Genomic DNA, 19,720 nt, shown 5'->3' on the forward strand with positions numbered 1-19,720 from the left:
GAAGCATGCAGCCAAGGGTAATGACACATGGAAACAACACAAATGACATGACTGAGTGCCTAAATGGCGTTTAACTGACTGTTTCCATAATAATTAGCCTGGCAAGAGATCACAGTATCATAATCATATGTTTTTTTGGGTTATTATAAATATCAGCAAAGACTTGATTGGCATCATATCCAAACACAACGTTACAGTTGCTTGTTAGGCAAGTCATTATCACCCAAATATTAAATTTTTTGGGCAACATTAGATCTAATAACGACATGCAAACAGCTACTGCAACACAATACTAAGTATTACACAATTGTAACAATTAGACATTAATTAGAAGAGAAAAATAAAGGGATTTTCAACAGAAAGGGCCATTGCGTTACTGTAATAAATGAGGGTTTCATTTATGATGATGGCATAGCCCTCCTACTGACATACCAGCCAACTTGTATGGAATAACAGAGGGTACCGCTAACAGTGGCAGGTGCATGAGCCCAACCAATGAAGGATCAGTAGTGTTAGTTGGGCTTTGAATCCATGAATTTCTCAAGCCAAGGTGCCTCCCAGCTTAATGCTGCCTCCAAACAAGGGCCTAATGCACCCCTAACTTCAAAGGGTGCTGGTTCCGATTGCATTATACCAGCATTGCACTACCTTTGTCTTCAATACAACATGGATTGAATATCATCAAATACCCCTACCATTTGTATAATAAGGTGTAGTAAAATACATGACTAAAAAGGAAAAAAAAGGGTTGACAACAAACAGTTTCTCCAGGATGGGGTCACTGGAGAAACCAAAACCTTTGCCCAAAGCCATTCACATTCATGCAACTTATATCCCTATTCCAGTGGTTGTTAAATTTGAAGGTCCAGCCTATGGTAAGGGCTCATGAAATGAATAAGAATATATATGGAAATCTTGGTGTATCAGTCATCCAGCCGTAATCAAAAATATCAAGGACAGTAAATACAGATTCACCCCAACTCTCACCCTAAACTAAACACAAGCTGAGCTTTCAATTTAATCTAGAACAGGCATAGGCCATTCTCTGCAACCTTTACCTCAACTGTCCACAAGGCTAAGCCACTGCTTCAAGCCCCTCCTGGGGGTCAGTCTTACAGTTTGGGAATCACCGCCCTATGTACAGGTATTATGGAACTGTGGATCAGCTAATATTAACTGGTGGCATAATCAGGTTGTGGTTTGGACCAAGAGGTTAAATGACTTGTGGCACCTGATGTTCTTTGGGAAGCAAATAAAAGCCAAGCACTTAGTCTACTGTATCCTCGGTGGACTACTTGGTGGACTTTTGTCGTTGTGTAACCCAATCTAGATAACCCCAATATCCTACCCATAAAGGCAAATGATTGGCATTGGTACAACATGGCCACTATGTTGGCTCTATGTCAGGCAAAACCAATTTTGCCTCCCATTTGACAATAGGGGTGCAAGACAACAGCCCAACGTTCTGCCATACTCCCCGTTTCTACGTGTATAACCTTGATCCATTGTTCATTTTAGTATTCATGGTCACAAAGGATGAAAGGATTTTTGAATCCTTAATTATTTATCTCCCACATGTTATTGTCAGATGGAAAAAAAACCTGGCATGAATTTTGTTTAGGGAGTTTGACTGGCAATTGGTCTTTAGCTGCAGTCTTGTATTTATTTTGCTGTTCTTTCCTTGCGAATTGCCAATTTGATAGTATCACCTAAAAAGTTTTTCTTATAATATTGTTTAGATTTTTAGCTAACAATACATACAGCATAGGTGCAGGCATACTGGACAAGAGAAATGATCATCTGAAATGCCCACTGATCATACCAATATTTATTTATAAATGTATCTTTATTTCATTCCTTCCCTATACCTCTTCCCTGATAAATGTATCCCCCAAGTCTTCCACTTTCTCCTTTCCACTCTTCTGCCTCTACTCTGTTCCCTTCAGGCTTCATTAACTACTGTGAGTCACTTTCACCCGTAAATGAATAAAAATACCAGGCAGGGCCATTACAGATCCTGCTGACAGACTGTTAGGTGGTGGTCTTTGAACTGCCCAAGTGAGAGGTGGAGCAGTCCTTTGCTCAATGGCATTAAGGTCACAATACAAGTCCATTGTTTTGGTTGAGGATGAGATACACAGGCACAAACCCTGTCCCCACCTGTCCAAACCGACGTCAGCCATTTATTTGTATATTTGTAATGTTTGACAGGGGGAAAGAAAAAGTAGAATGTTAACAATCTGTCGGCCTTTCTGGTGATGCAGAATGAGCCGATGCTTCATAAATAAATGATCACCAAGAGCGAGACTGTGGTTCTTGTCATATTTCAAAGGAAACACTCCCATTTCTATATGTAGGCCTTGTCTTACATTGACTGCAGTTGCCTAAAGGGTAAATCAAGACCTGTGCTGGTTGACCACCACGCAGAAAGATAGTGTTTCTGTTGTACATCAAGCTGCATGCAGTATCTTACAGGACTCCAAACAGCATGAGGCCACCACAACAGCCCAGGGCACATTGTATCTTTCAATGTTCTATCAGAGTTGGAGTGGAGGGCCACAGGCCCAACAGTAAACCTTCTTTCTTCTCTTAATTGCTTCTCCTTATACACTGTACTATCATCTATTTCACTCTCTGTTTCTTTATTCTTATATATGAATGTGAAATGGTCATGGTATAGGCAAGACAAATGGGTGGTTGAACAGTTGGGTCCACCGGCACCTTGGGCCACTGGGAGTTTTTCCTGGTCTCCCAATAAGTCAGTCCATCAATATAAGGATAAAATATGCAATAACAACCCAACTTCTAAAAAATATATATGGTTTTCGGGCATTGCTTTGCATAAAATTAAATTCTAGGTCTGACATTAAGGTCCGGTGCTATAGAGCTCTGGCTGTGATGTAGCCACCCTCCATGGTTTTTACTTTATTAAAGTGGACCTGTCATCCAGACACAAAAATCTGTATAATAAAAGTCCTTTTCAAATTAAACATGAAATCCAATTTCTATTTTTTATTAAAGCATTCCTAGCTGTTGTAAGCTCAATTAAAAATCTCAGCTGTCAATCAAATATTGTCTTCCCCTCCTCTATGCCAGTGGCATAGAGGCGGGGCAGACAATTACTTTCACTTTCCATTCAGCACTTCCTAGATGTCACTGCTCTGCACACATTCCCCCGTTCTCTTTACTGTTTAATTGTGTAACCAGGACATGGGGATGGACATCAGCTCCCCCATTCTGGTGCACAAACAAGATTCTGAGATGATGCAAGGCTTGTCTTAATAACAATGTCCACAAAATGGCTCCTGCCTGCTTGTTATAATTATGAATTCCCAGACTGTAGGAAAAAAGATTCAAATAATTTATATAGTGTAATTAAAGTTCATTTTGCTTGATTAATGTGATAAAATAGGATTTGGAACGTTTTTTTTGGGTGACGGGTCCCCTTTAAATCCTGATTCAGTGGTGTTTCTCATACAGAATATGGGGGGGGGGGAACACATTTATCTGGTGAATATTGAGTTACAAATCACTTAGTCTCATCTGTGACATATTTGCTTACAGGCTGCCGGATCATCGAGTTGATTTTCAAGTAATGTCCTCAAAGCTGGTGCTTGTTCATTGATTACTGAGCATTCCGACCTTGGCTCCCCATGAACGCTTGCACTACAGTGACATGTAATTGCCCTCCCTGATACCCATTCCCTCTGTAATGATAATTTTCATGATGATTTCTTGTGTGTATTGTGCTATGTTATTGATTCGTACAATATATGTGTATTCCCCAGGCAGTAGAGATTTACAGAAATTCATTGTGACATTGAATGAGTTGCAAAGTGACAAATACCAGCAGTGAGCTGAGATGCAGCCCCAGGATATTACCCCTGCATGGCCTTATGGTGCTGCTCATACAGTTCTTCCAACAAACACTGCCATAATACAGTATGGACTGTTACTGCCTAGAGTTAAGTGCCTATGCAATGTTGTCTAGATACTGGGTAGTGCCCATGTGCTTTGCCTAGATGTGCCATTCTGCAGTGTTCATGCACTGTTGGTGCCTAGACATGTCATTGTGTGGTGGCCATGCATTGTATGTCTATATGTGTCATTGTGCTGAAACTGTGTACTGTTGGTGCCTAGATGTGCCATTGATTAGTGTCCATGTACTGTTGGTGCCTAGATGTACCATTGTGTGCACCCTTGTATTGTTACTGCCTAGATGTATCATTGTGCAGAACCCATGTACTGTAGGTGCCTAGTTGTGCCATTGTGTAGAATCAATGTACTGTAGGTTCCTAGATGTGCCATTGTGCGGCGGCACCCATGTACGGTAAGTGCCAAGATGTGACATTGTGCAGAACCCATGTACTGCCTAGATGTTTCATTGTGTGGTAGCACCCATGTACTGTAGGTGCCAAGATGTGCCATTGTACAGAACACATGTACTGTAGTTGCCTAGATGTGCCTAGATGTGCCATTGCACAGCAGCACTCATGTACCGTAGGTGCCAGATGTGCTATTGCCTAGATGTACCACTGAGTAGTGCCCATGTACTGGAGTGCCCATTTCTGGAGGTTGTCCGTTTGAGGGGGCTGAAAGGAGAGTCCCAGTTCCTGCAAGAAGCCTTGAACTACAACCTCCAGAAAAGACAGACCATTCTAATCAGCTGTGGGAGCTCTACCATTTAACTATTTTTTTTTGGAGGGGGGGCACAAATGTATATTTGCTCTTGGTCCAAGAGAGTCTTAAACATGGTACTGTATTTGTGTAGAGGTGCTTTACGATTTTGCTCTGTATTTGGCCATTGCAGTTATCTAGAAAATTTGGGTGAATGACAGTATGGGGGACTTATAGGTGAGAGAGGATTCCTAGTTATTAAAGGGTGATGGGCCACCCTGCAGTTGATTTATAGATAATAGAAAATCTTTGCTACAACGAGGTACCTTGCTACTGAGACGCCCTATTCAGGAGCTTTATAGTATTAGTCACGGTTGTTGCTTCAAGTGGAAGTGATTGCGGAATGTGGGAACGTCTCATCAGTCATACAATTCATCCCGCTTCATTTTCTACTCGAATGTGAGACTGTGAGCGGGACGCCAATGGGATGCTTAATGCTGAGCCTTAATTACAAGCCTTAAAGGGAACTCTCTTTCTAGGGCTTTTATATTCTATTTCTCGGGTGTTTTGTCAGTAGGAGGTGGACATATACATATTTTCCTCTTCCTCCTGCTAGGATTTTCCTCTCTTCTATATGTTCTAGTATCACACTGCAGCCTTCAATACTGTCATCATTTTCTTACCTGTCAGGGGGTGTGGCATTGCAACCCAGGGGTGTCAGGTGACAACACTGAGGGTGTGGTCAATTGAAAATGGATGGAAACTGGATTACTTAGGTATATCAGTTGGTAAGGAAGAACCCCACTGATCCCAACAGAGATTTGCCATAGCAAATTTGGCAGCACAGATATTCCCTTGAACTTAGTACAATGCCACAGAAACAATGCTGGGGGACAGTGGCCCTCAAAGGCATTTTCCAAACAGCGGATTCAGTGAGCTATATACCTGATCAGCACCTTCATATAACATAAATAGTCACCAATATCTCTGATCTGGCAATCAGGTGGAGGATGGCTTGCATTGTAAGATATGTGCTTGCCAAACCTAACTATCTGTCTAATATTGCAAAATTGACAATGCTGGACCTAGATGTGCATATGGTCCCACTAGCAGCATGTAGACATGCATTGGCAATTGCCTGGTCCAGTCTGCAAAGGCGTCTGTCATAGTTGCATTCAGCTTGCAGACAAGTGACCTCAGTTATGCTCTAATTGAGATCTTACCATTCATTAGGCTCACCCTCCCCAGCCTTCCTCCTATGCACATTCTGTTGCCTGGATCAAATGCCCAAAAGGGGAAACTAAACCTACCCAAGAGCAGCGATCACAAGAGTACTGAGCTCCCGGCTGTTAATCAAATGCACAGGAGATAGAATGTGCCTTGCTGCTTCCTAACTGGGAGGATAATAAGAAAGAGTATTACAAAAGAAATACTTCTCTTGGCCCCATCCTTCACAAAAGGAACAGAAGAGAAAGAAAAAGCAACAACCAACAAGTTGTAAAGAAGAACTTCTGGACCTTTGTAGGTTATTTAACAAATTATCTCCAGAATACAAGCCTATGGCAAACGCCCAACAAAGCTAGAGAGTAGGAAGACTTTAGTTTAAGAAGATCTAATGACTCATTAAGTGGGAGAATGAAAAAAACAGCAATATATTGTTAGATATTCCTGTTTTGTTGGCTTTTTTAATGAAATGTCTTTGTGATTTATGAGGCACTGGGTGAAGGTCAAGAAATAAGCCAAAAATCAGAAAATATATTATTCTGAAAATATACTTTAAGTTACAGGGTTGCAATGAGAGGAGAATAAAGGGTAACCAGAAGGGAGAGTGGATGAGATGAAAGATAAAGCCACACAAAGGTTGGTTAGACTGAGTGTGAAGAGGATGGAGACCATGACACAATTGAAGGGGAACCTAATGAGAGACGTGGGGTAAAAAGGTGTCAGACAATGAGAACATTAAATACAATTGAGTGGGTTGATGAAAGGGAATTAAAAGGGGGAGGAAGACAGTTGTAGAGAGAAGTAGAGATGATATCAGAGAAAGAGAAACACGGTGGTGGAAAGAAGGGGAGAGGAAGGGAGATGCAGATGCAATAATCATGAGATGGTGACAAGGAGAGACAGATTGGATGAGAAGGTGGACATTGATGTGAAAGAGATGATGACAAGGCGATATATGGAAAAAATTAGGAGCCAGTGGAATTGAGGGAGAGGGTGGTAGAATGAAATATGTAGATATATAGATGGGAAGAGAACAATAAACTATGGAAGAGAGCAAGTGGCCGGGGGAGAGATCAAAAGGGTTGGAAGGAAGGGGAACGTGAAACATAAAAAGCATATTAGATGCCAAGGAATCTATGAGAATGAATGAGAAAAAGTATCACCAAGAGAGAAAGCAAGGAAGGCGAGTAGATGAGGCTTAGAAAGAGAGCTAGGAGAAGTTCACAAGAGACAGGAGAAAATGATAGGAGAAGCGGTGCAGAACACACAACAAAGGACAAATCTGCTGCCTCAGCTGGGGCAAGAGAGGGATGTTCAGTGACCATTGATTTCCGAGCAAACGTTTCAGCTCTGACATTGATTAGTCCTGACTCCTTTCATGCTGTGTCAACTCGAGCACTTGGTGCCAGCCCTTTACTAGTCTGGCCATACCCACGCCCAGCTCTGCTGCATGAGGCATTAAAGGGGCATACACTTTCTCCTCTGCCAACAAAACAACACCAAAAGGAACCCTTTAAGACACACTCATCAAGTGCTAATTAAATCCATAATATACTGTGCCATTCCCTCTTTTCGTTTGATTGAAGCATTAAGGGCTAATTAATTTGTTCTATGTGATACAGATCATTAGATGGAAAAATTCCTGGCTCTTAAAACTGTAACGGGAGAAGGAAAAAAACAGAAGCCGAACATATGGGAATCACTGTGCTTGTAATCTTTCTAATTTCACCTTGTTATAGAGTTAACTATTGATCCATGTAACGTGTCCGTACAACAAACACAGTTAATCTACTCAGGTAATATATTGTAGGGATCGGCGGAACCTCCACCCACCCCATGCTTGTATTCTTCTCCATGTCTGCACCTTATTTACCAGGTGCAGAAACAAAAGGACCCTGAGATTTTTGGGACAGCCAATCATCATGAAACTCAATTCTGATGTAAAATGGGCTTCGGGCTGGGTTTCCTACTAAAGCTGGCCATAGATGTAAAGATTTTTAAAAGATCCAAAAGATCCATATCGTACATTTAAATGATCATTTAAATGTACGATATGTCCATCAACTAAAAAGACCATTTCAGGCGATATTGCCAGCAAAACTGAAAAGTAGCTGCCTGCTTGGCCCTGCAAAAATGGATAGATTGCACTGGGACCGATAAAGTTTTTTAAACCTGCCCGATCAATTTTCTGACAGATGTCGCCGAAAAATCGTAAGATGTACGATCGTTTCGAATCCCACTAACAGCACGATAATTTGATGGATTGGTCGGACTGCACTGAAATCGGTCGTTCACCAATGAAGAATCGTTGCATCTATGGAGACCTTTAGTGCTTAAGATGACTATGTGGTGGGTCAATCAGGCTGATCTGATTGTTTAGCCCCAGGCCAAAGTTTGCCTTATAGGTTGTCTTATGGAGATGGGATCCTTAGGCAAGATGAATTTCCAACATGCCCCAGATATCTAAACAATTATCAGGATGATCAGTAAGTCTAGAGGGACCAAGTCAGAACCTTTTATCAGTCACAGAGCAGGTAGAACAACCATGAACTTTGGGAACCTAGGTCTATTTAATAATTTGGCTTACAACCACCCTATCTCAAAATAATTTCAGCACTTGCTGGCTGCAGCACAGATAAATATGTATCATCTCATACATTGATACCGAAAACCAAAAAGTTGATCATGCCAATAGAAAAATGAAGGTGAATAGGCAAGTGCAAACCATACAAGCATGGCTGAACAATTAGAGCACATTGGATTGAATGGTTCTCCTTGTACAAATAGTTCCTATTCCTACAGACAAAACAAACACTATGGGCTAAGGAATATTTACTGCATGAGCTCTTTAATAAGGTCTATATGATGATGTACATGATTGGGTTAAAGGAGTTAAAAAGAACTATAGCCATGGTTTTTTCTAGCTTCATATGGAGCGTCATGGAACCTTTCTCTAAATCATCCATCATTCCTCTTGTAAACCAGCTTCTACTCTCCCGTGGCTCCATTAAAGTCATCAATAAAATGTCTGTGCTTCATAAAAACTCTCCTTTCAGCCCCAGTTTCTGTTCCATTAAAATTCCAGAGATGCCAATGTTACAGCTCAACAAGATTTGGTAAGTAAATATTTTTTTTCAGTCTGCAAGTCGCCCTACATTCCCCCTAGCGTCACCCACACACAGACCTCCTTGCCCTATGCTCCTTTGAACCATGGGTAGTTTGTGTTATTGCTTTGCACTTGGTGGATGGCCAACTAACTTCTTGGCCAATAAGTTGTACAAACAGATTACAGTAGGCTTTGGAGAGTTGCTGGTGCTACCATTGGAATTGGCAGAGGCAGATTGTCCCTTGAGGGGTATTACATTAGTTGAGTATCCCTATAACTCCACATGTAGCTCTACATACCCTCTATAACACGGCTTATTGCTACATACTGTATATCCTTATAAGTCATAATTCCGCTTCCTACAATTCATCCCTCTAATTCTTCCTACTTCTCAAAATTAATTCAATATATAATACCTGCCACTGTCTCCATAAGTATTAATGCTCCTTGGACCCTGTTATTCCTAAATCTCAGCAGATATACCTTGTCTACAGCTTGTTGGTTGACATGGCTGAGACTGAATTGATTTCAAGTGGTCTGGTGGCTTAATGGATAGCCACTTTTGCATTCAGCAAAATAATGGTCCAGGTAAAGGGCCTGGTACTTTTCTAATCTCGCCTTGACATTTTGATATATCACTTCCAGTGTCCTTGCTTGGCCTTTTCTATAACAATACATTATTTGCCAAGTAGCTCCCTACTGTAAGCTCTGCTATCCAGCCACGTAACAGATCTGTGTCTAGGAATTGAGAACTGTAAACACATTCAGATTGCAGAAAGTCTTCTTAGGTCACGTGCTATTTAATGAAGGGAGCAACTATCCGTTGTTTGGACGGAGCAGTACCACTGGGGTCTACATAGGGCTTTAGCGAAATGTTGTGTTTCTGACACATTAAAAAGACAGGTCCAATAATATTGTATTGTATTGGGAACCTCCTTTGATCTGTTCCTCCCGTCTCTGTACTTTGGATGAAGACATAAGAATTCTAATAAACAGAGTGTCTGCTGGTTTCACACATCTTCAAGTTCCTACGTCAGACTTTGTGGCTCCACATTTGGTTATTCTACATCAACTTGTAATTAGGTTACAGATACATACAGATGGTCTTAACTGGCTCCCTTTAGTAGTTCCAGGAGTATGTAGGACATCCAATAAATCTTCTTTTGAAAAGTCTCCTCCACCCCCACTACCCCCTGCCATTGTACAGTTTGGGGACCTTTAGCTAGACTGCTACATGGGGAAGACAGGACCAATAAAATTTGTATTGCACTGGGGACCTCCTTTGACCTGGATGAAGAAATGCTTAAAGTGGCCAAGTTATATAAGAAGTCTGATGACCAGAGCATCTAGTGGTTTCCTACTCCTACGTCAGGCTTTTTGACTCCACTCTTGGTCATTCTACAACAACTTGTTCTAATCTAAGGTAACAGATACTGTATATAGAAGATTCAGGACATTCAATAAGTCTTGTCTTCAAACATCTCCTGCACCCCCACCAGCCTTGCCTTTACACAGTTTGGGGACCTTTAGCTAGACTGCTACATGTGATTAAATAACTATTATAAGTATTATAAGCTGTAATCGTTCAAATATAATTAAAGTCTAGTTAACAACTGCCATGTTTGACATTGATCATTGTTAACATAGATATTTTTTCACGCCATTGCCTTTTTTTCTTTCTTGGGGCATTAGTTCAGCTTCACTGGTCCTATACAAGGGTCACCAGACAAGCAGGTTGCATCTCTGGCCTCTGGAGGCCTCAATCTGCATAGCACTGCAGTTACTTTAACCCAAGCTAGGATGACAAAATGTATCTGTACAATTATATTCCATATTGAATCTCCGGCTAGCTGGAAAAATAAATATTGATCATTGCTCAGTGCTCTCATTCATTTTCCTGGAGAGCTGCACAGGATCAACACAAAACCCTTTGATAGTGGCCAGGGATAGATCATCATTTCCAATGCAAACATCTAGGCTGGGTAACAAATGAACAATATATCATCAGCTAAGAACATGAATATTGCTTATCAAGTTATTCAGAGATCTACATTGACATTTTGGTTCACCAGAATACAGTTTTAGCCCAAGAAAAAGTGTTGGGATTTTGCCTAAACCGAAACATGGAATGGGCAGGTCCAGGATTCCTCTCTCTCAATTCCAGTTTGTCTCTGTGTCTCTTGTGGCTCCCTACCCTGTGATATGTACAGCTGTAGAATATGGCAGCACTCTAGAAATAAATTATAATAAGTGAGCATATCTCCTTGTAAGAAAATTCATTGGTTCCTATTGCAAAGCACAGACTGGAGAAAACACAGAAGCACAGAAATAGGTTGCAGTGAATTACATGGCCTCCTCTCCTGGGGGATCTTACCTGCACCTAGAGGAAAGTAAGGCGGGTCAGAACCTATTATTCTTCTGTCATTCCAACTGAACACAGGCTCCTTTTAGTCCACAACCCATTGCCCCCCTGCAGCTGGACTGCTTCTGATTGCCTTTAACTGTCAATGTTTAACTTGGCAGTGAATGTGGAATCACCTGGCTGATCCAGAAGCCGCAGTATCGGTGGAAGAAGACGTATCCGTGTATATTTGCAGTTCCAATCATAAAAAATAGGAAATTTCAGGAGCGGAGCCTCCAGCCCAGTTGGCTGCTGCAGTTCCGTAAATCTTTATGAGGCAGCCAGACCCCTGATGGACCCACGAGTGAGCCAATGCCAAGCCGAGCGTGAAAAACGGATGAAAGCCAAGGCAGGAGGAAGAATAATAGTGTATTTATAATACTACACAGGCAGCAATGAAGGGGAAGCGAGTGCTTTGGGCTAGAGATGTGGGAAGCAGTGTAATGCCAGTGTGCAGAGCAATGTGCAATTCATCAGAAGCCCAACCCCACACACTTACACACACTTACACACACTGCCTATGGATAAAGCTAGAAGCCCAGAGCATGGTTCCATATTCCATGCTGCATCGTACTCATCCTCATACTGCAGTATCTGTTTCACAGGGACCCATCAGGCACGCTGACACAGGAATAAAGAGGGAGAGCCGGCTGCATGTGCCTCTAGTATACCTTACACCGCAGGTAACCCCTTGGTTGCCAGACAGCAGCCAGGGAAGGGTTCAGTAGCACTCTCATAGCGTCTCGCCTGCCTGGAAGCTGAGAGGAAATTTTCCTGCCTGCATAGAGCTGCTCTATTAATTATTAAAGACAGGCTTTGGAGTTGCCAATGTCTGAAAAATCCTTTCCAGGGACATTTTAGCTGCGGGGCCACATGGGACTTGCTGGAAGTGGCTGCCATCAATGTTCCAATATTTATTCTGGGTTTTAAGGACCCAGACATGGGGATCATGGCCAAAAAGGGGGTACAAATTTGCACCACGTTGCTGTAATGAATATTGTCAATGTGGGTGCAGTGATTGTGCAGGTTGACCTGAAACCCAAAGATTTGGGTGGAGTTAGATTGACATTTGGGTGACTGTTGTGGGTTAGGGGATGGCTCCTTCTCTGCTCCTGAAGATTCCCTGTCTTGGAACCAGAGGCATACAACAGACATAATAGTGTACATAGAAAAAGATGTGGGTGCGGGTCCATCAATGGCAACATTTTGCGGGTTCCGATCAGGCGTGGGTAAAGATTTTGCTGGTTAGGGTTGGTTGTTGACTTTTTCCTGACCTGCACATCACTAGTGTGATTTAGTCCAGGCGCCAGGGAACTCTGCACTTAAAACTGCTTTTTTTTTACCAATAATGCAGCGTCTTTCATCTTAAATTCAAAAGTGTCGAAACAAATGCAATTATGTGTGAGTTAAAATGGCGTTTGCATGATTTCTTCGGCTCATGTCCGTTGCCATCAGACTCTCGTATTACTGCCACGCACAGGGTGGAGATATCTCCCCAGTCAGTTGGTGCACAATTTAGAGGAAGGCACAATAGGGGCTATTATACCCTGGGGCTGCTCTCTGCACCGAGTCCCAAACCATAAATCTGAGTGGCCTGAGGGGGCGCAATGGAGTGCTGTCCTTGCTGCCTGCCTTCTTTTTATATTCAATTTTAAAATCTGACATGAGGCTAGACATTTTGCCAGTTTCCCAGCTGTGCCCAGTCATGTGACTTGTGCCACTGAGACTGATTCAGTTACATTAAGTAGGAGAAATAACAGCCTGCCAGAAAGTAGTTCCATCCTAAAGTGCAGGCACACGTCACATGATTGGGGGCAGCTGGGAAACTGACAATATGTCTAGCCCCATGTCAGATTTCAAAATTGAATATAAAAAAAATCTGTTTGCTCTTTTGAGAAATGGATTTCAGTGCAGAAGTCTGCTGGAGCAGCACTATTAACTGATGTGTTTTGAAGGCAGGTAGGCGAGGAGATTAAAGCTTATCAGGTAAGCTTATAAGGTAAGGACTGTACCTCCTGCTGCTCCGTTACTTGCAAATCAGAATGACACATAAATTGTGGGCGGAAGGTAGGATGCCTATGTGCCTTCTCCACAATCGACCTTTTTTTAGCACTTTGCACACTGCATTCTGCTTAGTAAATGACCCCTAATGGCACTTGGCACATCTCGAAGCCTAAAAAGTGCTGAGCTACAACAGCCATATGACTGCAGAGCTAAAGGCCCTTCCACCACTCCATGTTCAGACCTAGTCCCCAATGTTTATAAATCTACCGACACTGCGAATCCACTACGACCGAAGAGACTGGCGAAATCTGCAATTGCAGGAAAATAACGTCAAGAATCCCCAAGCGATCGAAGGACACGCCACAGTCCAGTGTAATATACTTACCTTCTATTCTCCAAGGCCAGATTTGCAGACTAGATCCAACGAGGATGGGTACGAGCCCTAACTGAAAGCAGTGACGGGATCTTTTACGACTTCCAGATACCGGGAATTTCCCTTGATGGAAGAAGAAGGTTCAGTTCTTGACTTCACTGAGATGAGAGGAATGAAGATAGAACAGCAGGACACTCATAGCAAGAAAGTGCTTAGATAAGAGAAAGAAGGATTGAGGGTGTTCGGAGATTTCAAAGCGAGAGGTGAATGAGATGCCCCCGAGGAGCGGCCTTAATTAACCAGCACTGAGTAAGTGGTATCTCTGCTCAAGCAGCTGTCGCAGGTAACGGCGCATGATGCAACGCTGGAGAGGTGCAAATCCACCGAGACGCATCTGGAGGCTCCTACGTGAGCCAACACACATCAGGAGTATAAATGGATTCTCCTGCATACCCACAGGAGGGGGTTCTTCAGATTTCACCGAGTATATTAAAAGTTCAATGGCTTTAGTTGTTCCCAGAAAGGGCTCTTATCTCTCCCACTCTCATAGCTACAGATAAATCAGATAAATCAGTAAATCACCAGCTAGAGACTGGGCCACTATTACAAATTTATAGGCAATGTAGTTGCAGGTAACTGATATGTCTGTGTAGCCCCCAAAAGGGCAAATGCAGAATTCCAGCATATCCCCAGGCCTACTATAATTTGCACCCATCATAACCAATGCACCAATGCGAAGACACGTCTGCAGAAAATTAAGTTACTGAGAAAAGAAACGTCTCGTGATGTTGCTCTGCTCAGAACTGACCACAGACACATCAGAAGATTCTTCTCTGCTCAGTAATATTGTCCTATAAGTAGGGTTAAAACTGGCAAAATTCAGAATTCCAGCATATCCTCAGGCCTACTATAATTTGCACCCATCATAACCAATGCACCAATACGAAGACACGACGGCAGAAAATTAAGTTGCTGAGAAAAGAAACGTCTGGTGATGTTGCTCTGCTCAGAACTGACCACAGACACATCAGAAGATTCTTCTCTGCTCACTAATATTGTCCTATAAGCAGGGTTAAAACTGGCAAAAAAAACTTTGGGGGGAATAATTCTCATTTACAGTGTAAAATTATTGAACTGGGGCAGGTATGGTATAAACTATGCCTAAATATAAAAATATATTCCAGTATTCTTCTGCTTTACTTATATCACATACATTAAATAGCAAATACAGTGCTGCATAGTGATTGTACCTGCAATCGACAGAGCCACAGAAAGCACAATTAATGAGAAATGGTTTTCATTTTTTAATATTTGCGGTTTTTGAGTTATTTAGCTTTTTATTCAGCAGCTCTCCAGTTTGGAATTTCAGCCATCTGGTTGCTAGCGTCCACACTGCCCTAGCAACCATGCATTGATTTGCATAAGAGACTGGAATATAAATAGGAAATGATAAAAAGCAGCAATCACAATAAATGTGTAGCTTTAAAAGCATTTGTTTTTTTAGATGGGGTCAGTGACCCCCCATTTGAAAGCCGGAAAGAGTCAGCCGAAGGCAAATAATCTGAAAACTAAAACAAATAAATAACGAAGACCAAGTGAAAAACTGCTTAGATTTAGCAATTTTATAACATACTGAAAGTAAACTTAAAGGTGAACCACCCCTTAGCCCCAGGCAAAGATCAGGTTTTACACTGACGTAAGCAAACAAATAAAGGGTAAGCAAAATACAACAAAAGTCGTGTGTTTCAACGGAGAGCGTTTGTGATTTGCAGCCATCCGTATGAAAAACGAGAGCTTTTTAGCATTCTGTCGCTCTATTCTTTGATTGCTTTTAATAGGAAAGATAATTGCTAGTTAAAAATAAGCTCCATTTATTTTCCCTTAATGAGTCGAAAGAAAATAATTGCAGGGGAACTTTAATTGTCAGAACCTTTCTTCTTTGCAAAATAGCTGCCATATTTATTTCCTTAGGCCTTCTGCACAACGCATTGTTGAGGTCATACATATACAGGTACGGGACCTGTAGCCAGAAATGGATCAGGAACCTTGGGTTTTCCGGATAATGGATCTTTCCGTAAGTTGGATCTTCATACCTTAAATCTACTAGAAAATCTTGTAAATATTAAATAAACTCAATAGGCTGTTTTTGCTTCCAATAAGGGTTAATTAATTTTTGGATCAAGTACAAGCAAGTGTTCTGCATCGGCTCGGGGTACCCCCGGAATACCCGCAAAGTGGTCATGTTTCAGGCACAAAGTCCCTTATTATTTGGCCGTGCAGGCAGCCCGCAGGTACCCAACAAAGGTGCGGGCTTGATCCCTCCAACCCACCCTTGTGGTTCTTCCAGTTTTTACATTTTTTTGGGGAAGATTCGGCACCGGAGTGACGGCACTTCTGGGTAAATGTGACGTAACTTCCGGTTTTGCTTGTCCCCGGGTCGGAAGGTTAGTTGGCCTATTGCGTGTTGGGTAGTGGAAACATGCGGGTCAAATTACGGGTTGTGGGCATGGGTTTCAAAAAAATGGACCCGCGCAGGACTCTAGTACAAGCTAGTGATTATTTTTACAGAGAAAAAGAAACGGATAAAGGAAAATTGGAAGGGAAGGCCTTTTCGTAATTCTGAGCTTTTTGAATAATGGATTTCCGGATAACTGATCCCATACCTGTATAGTTACATTCACAGCTGTGCCTTCATACTTAACCATATTTTCTTCAACTAAGCCTCATGTTTTTCCCTTTGAATGACAATGACTTTCAGAGATTGATGGACAAATTCGATGGGAAGCAACAATGCACCTGTACATGCAGTGGTGGGTTAAGGACATGTGAGGCCCCTAGGCTACACTTTCCACAGGGCCCCCTTCTAGGGTACCACGTTTCTTTCGGCGCAGTCTGTGCCACTGTTTAAAAAAAAAAAAAAAAAGCCGACCGCCATGTAAATACGTTTGGGGCATTACAGGGGCACAAGACCCGTAATTAACATCTGCACAAAAGTAGATCAAAAGAGCAAAGGATCTTGCCGTTTCCATACCCCAGGTTGGCACGCCGTGTCGGGTAGGGTTGCCTTGGCTCGTATATTATTGGCCTAGCCAGTAAAAATGAAAGTTATTAATAGGGAAAAAAGATAAATACTGTATATAGGAATGCCGGTATTTTTTTCCAGAAAAGGTGCCACCCTAGTGTCGGGTGAAGTTTTGTGCCAAGACATCACTGAGGCCCAAAGCTCATGTTCCAAGACATGATGTATTAAAACTATTTGGGGAGGAGGTAACATGGTTTCTGGGGCAGAGCGGCAATTGCACTACAGACATGGCCAGGTTCCTGCTGCTTTTGTGTCGTGTCTCATCAGCTCACTGAGCAAAGACTGGAAATGCTCGTGAAAGGCGAAAAGATGAAATTGGGAGAAGTGAGGGCAGAGCAGCCTGAAGGGAAGGGTTGCCCAGGAGGCAGATTTATGGCACCGCTTCCCAGCAGAGTTGGCCACGGTCGTTACACAGTGAGGGATGTCGTTTAGTGTGACAGGCAGGTAAATACTGAATATAAAAAGGTTTAATAAGGTAAATCTAATACTTTGCAGAAACAGAGGGGAAATGGCAAATCGGGGCTGTCAGGTCCCCTGTATTTATTCCACAGTTGAGTTCCTTTTGTACAGAACACACTCGGGAGGGGAGAAAATAAACAGGGTTACGAGGTGCCAACAGAACGAGTTCTCCTGTAACACTTAGCAATGGAATGGAACGGGCTCACACTATTTATTTGCTGAGGATATGACTAAAGAAACATTAGGGTGGGGAGGTATTGTGCCAAATACAAGGCTTGTGGCATTCTGCAAAAGCACCCTAATTCCAAAAAAGACCCATCAAAACCTCAGGTGACAATTTCTTTAGAATCAGTAAATTTTAGGTGACCGCACAGCAGAACAAGTCCTTGGATAAATCTGCCCCTAAATGTAATGGGTACAAGTTCAAGTTCCCAGGACGAGGCACAACTGTAGCATCACTAAGGGCTGCCCATAGAGTCCCAACTAGCAGTGCTGCCCCGATTTAAATTCTGGCACATAGAGCAGAGTGGTCCTCCCCAGGAATATTGATCCAAATTATAAAAAGATCCCTTATCAAGACAACTGCAGGTCCCAAGCATTCTGGATAACAGATCCTATACCTGTATTTGTTTTCTACTGCTACTTCCTTTGCCATGTCCTTATAATGAGCTGATAAGTTCCAGAGGCCGTTTACAGAATCCATCACTTCACAATGGAACACGTTGAGAAAGGGGTTGACATACACTGTGAGCCTAAGGGGAGGCTGGGAAATAGTTCTTGGATTCAGGCAGACTGGCAAGCGATCTCATCAATTTGAGGAATTGGATATGTTTTTGGCAATGTTTCTAAACAAACTCGTGCAAAAAGGGGGTATTAGTTTCCCTTTAATAATGCATCATAGATTCATATAATTTATTATGAGCACATATTGATCAGTATCTCTTATAAATGTATAAGTATTGAAGTAGATTACTTCAGTGTTGGACTGGGATGCCAGGAGCCCACCAGAAAACCATAGACCACTGTAGACCACAGGCCTACTTTCCAAATGACTCCTCTTCTCCTCACTCAACTCAATTCTCCTAGTCTTTTACATCTACTTATTATATTCTTCCATTATTAAGCATTTGTTCCCATAAAGAAATAGGGAATGACCAAGAGATTGGCCAAATGTTTAAAAGCAAAAGGGCCCACTGACACCTGAGCCCAGCGGTATTTTTCTTGGTATCCCGGTGGGCCAGTCCGACACTGGATAATCTGTCCAAATAACAACAGTAGGACTCTGGCCTGGGAATTACATGGATTTGGGTCTCCTGGTTCCAAAATAGTGCAGTTCTGAAGGGTGGGTGATTAGAAAAAAAGATTACATTGCGTCGACGTTCAAAATATTGCATTTCATTGCACGTTTGCCTTTTGCGTGTCTATGCAAAAGAGAGATTTAATTATTAGGCGACTACTCAATCTCCGAAATGTGCTTCCATAATTCTAATAGGTTCTTATCAAAAGAGCAACTTTGCCACATTCAGTAATAGATCTCAGCAACGTCAAGCTGCAGTTGAGGTGCCCATACATGAGCTGGTTAAAGATCTGCCTGTTTGGAAGGGAACCGCATGAGTTGATCTGGGCCCACTCATACGCTGCACCAAATTGGGCTGATCCAATACGATCTAGCAGTGTTTGGTTTATGGAAATAACACAACCTAACCTATACCAAAGCCAAAGCTATTAGATGGCGCTGTCATATGGACAATACCTCCTCCAGTGCAAGGACATGGCCACAATCATGGCTATCAATTTATACAAATAGCTAACTAGTAACGTGGAATGGAACTGATTTCCCGTAATAACCCTACAATGATTTGTACCACTAAGCAAAGCCCTGGGCTGGGTTCATCCAATGTTTGTAGAAGGGATCCATGCGAACAAGGTGGGAGTGTAGAGACCATAACAGTAAAACAAGCTATTTATTGGCGTCTGGTTCCTATAAAATAGTGCTGTTTACATCCTAATACAATGTTATTGATCCACATGTGCACCTTAAACATGACAAGGAAATAACAGACTATCACACAGGAGGGTTCCCTATTGATGGAATGATGAAAGATCAGCACTTACACGGTTACTTCTCATGATTCCTCATTATGGCACTGCCACTTTACTATGCTCTGTTCTGTACTATATAACGGCTTGTTGGCATCAGTCTCTTTCGTGCCACTCCCTGTGTCCATAACATGCTACAAAGTGTTTTTAGAAATGGGCAGAAAGTAAAAAAACACGTGGATTACTTGAATCCCAGGCCGGACCTGCTACTCTGCACAATGCCGGTTACACACATGAGACGGTGTTGCAATTGTTCGTACTTTCAGCTATAGGATTCTCTATAAACGTTTATTTTGTCTCATATAGATAACGGTGTTTAGTTCAAATCCGCCTCTTAAAGGGATACTGTCATGA

General features: G+C 42.2%; 1 protein-coding gene across 11 annotated transcripts in view; it reads right to left on the bottom strand.

Moving 5' to 3' along the window:
* LOC108702512 (SRC kinase signaling inhibitor 1) overlaps nucleotides 1-19,720 on the bottom strand; it is an 84,937-nt gene that overhangs the window by 54,552 nt on the left and 10,665 nt on the right. For 4 of the 11 annotated variants that reach the window (XM_041577985.1, XM_041577984.1, XM_041577979.1 and 1 more), the window contains exon 1: nucleotides 11,322-12,046. The exons of 1 other annotated variant lie outside the window; for it this stretch is intronic. The gene's annotated coding sequence lies outside the window, so the exon portion shown is untranslated. Of the gene's footprint in view, nucleotides 1-11,321; nucleotides 12,048-19,720 lie in introns of those variants that run through there. 6 more of the 11 variants (XM_041577981.1, XM_041577982.1, XM_041577987.1 and 3 more) reach the window with 6 other exon arrangements.

Source organism: Xenopus laevis, chromosome 9_10S, assembly GCF_017654675.1.
Source record: "Xenopus laevis strain J_2021 chromosome 9_10S, Xenopus_laevis_v10.1, whole genome shotgun sequence".
Taxonomy (NCBI): domain Eukaryota; kingdom Metazoa; phylum Chordata; class Amphibia; order Anura; family Pipidae; genus Xenopus; species Xenopus laevis.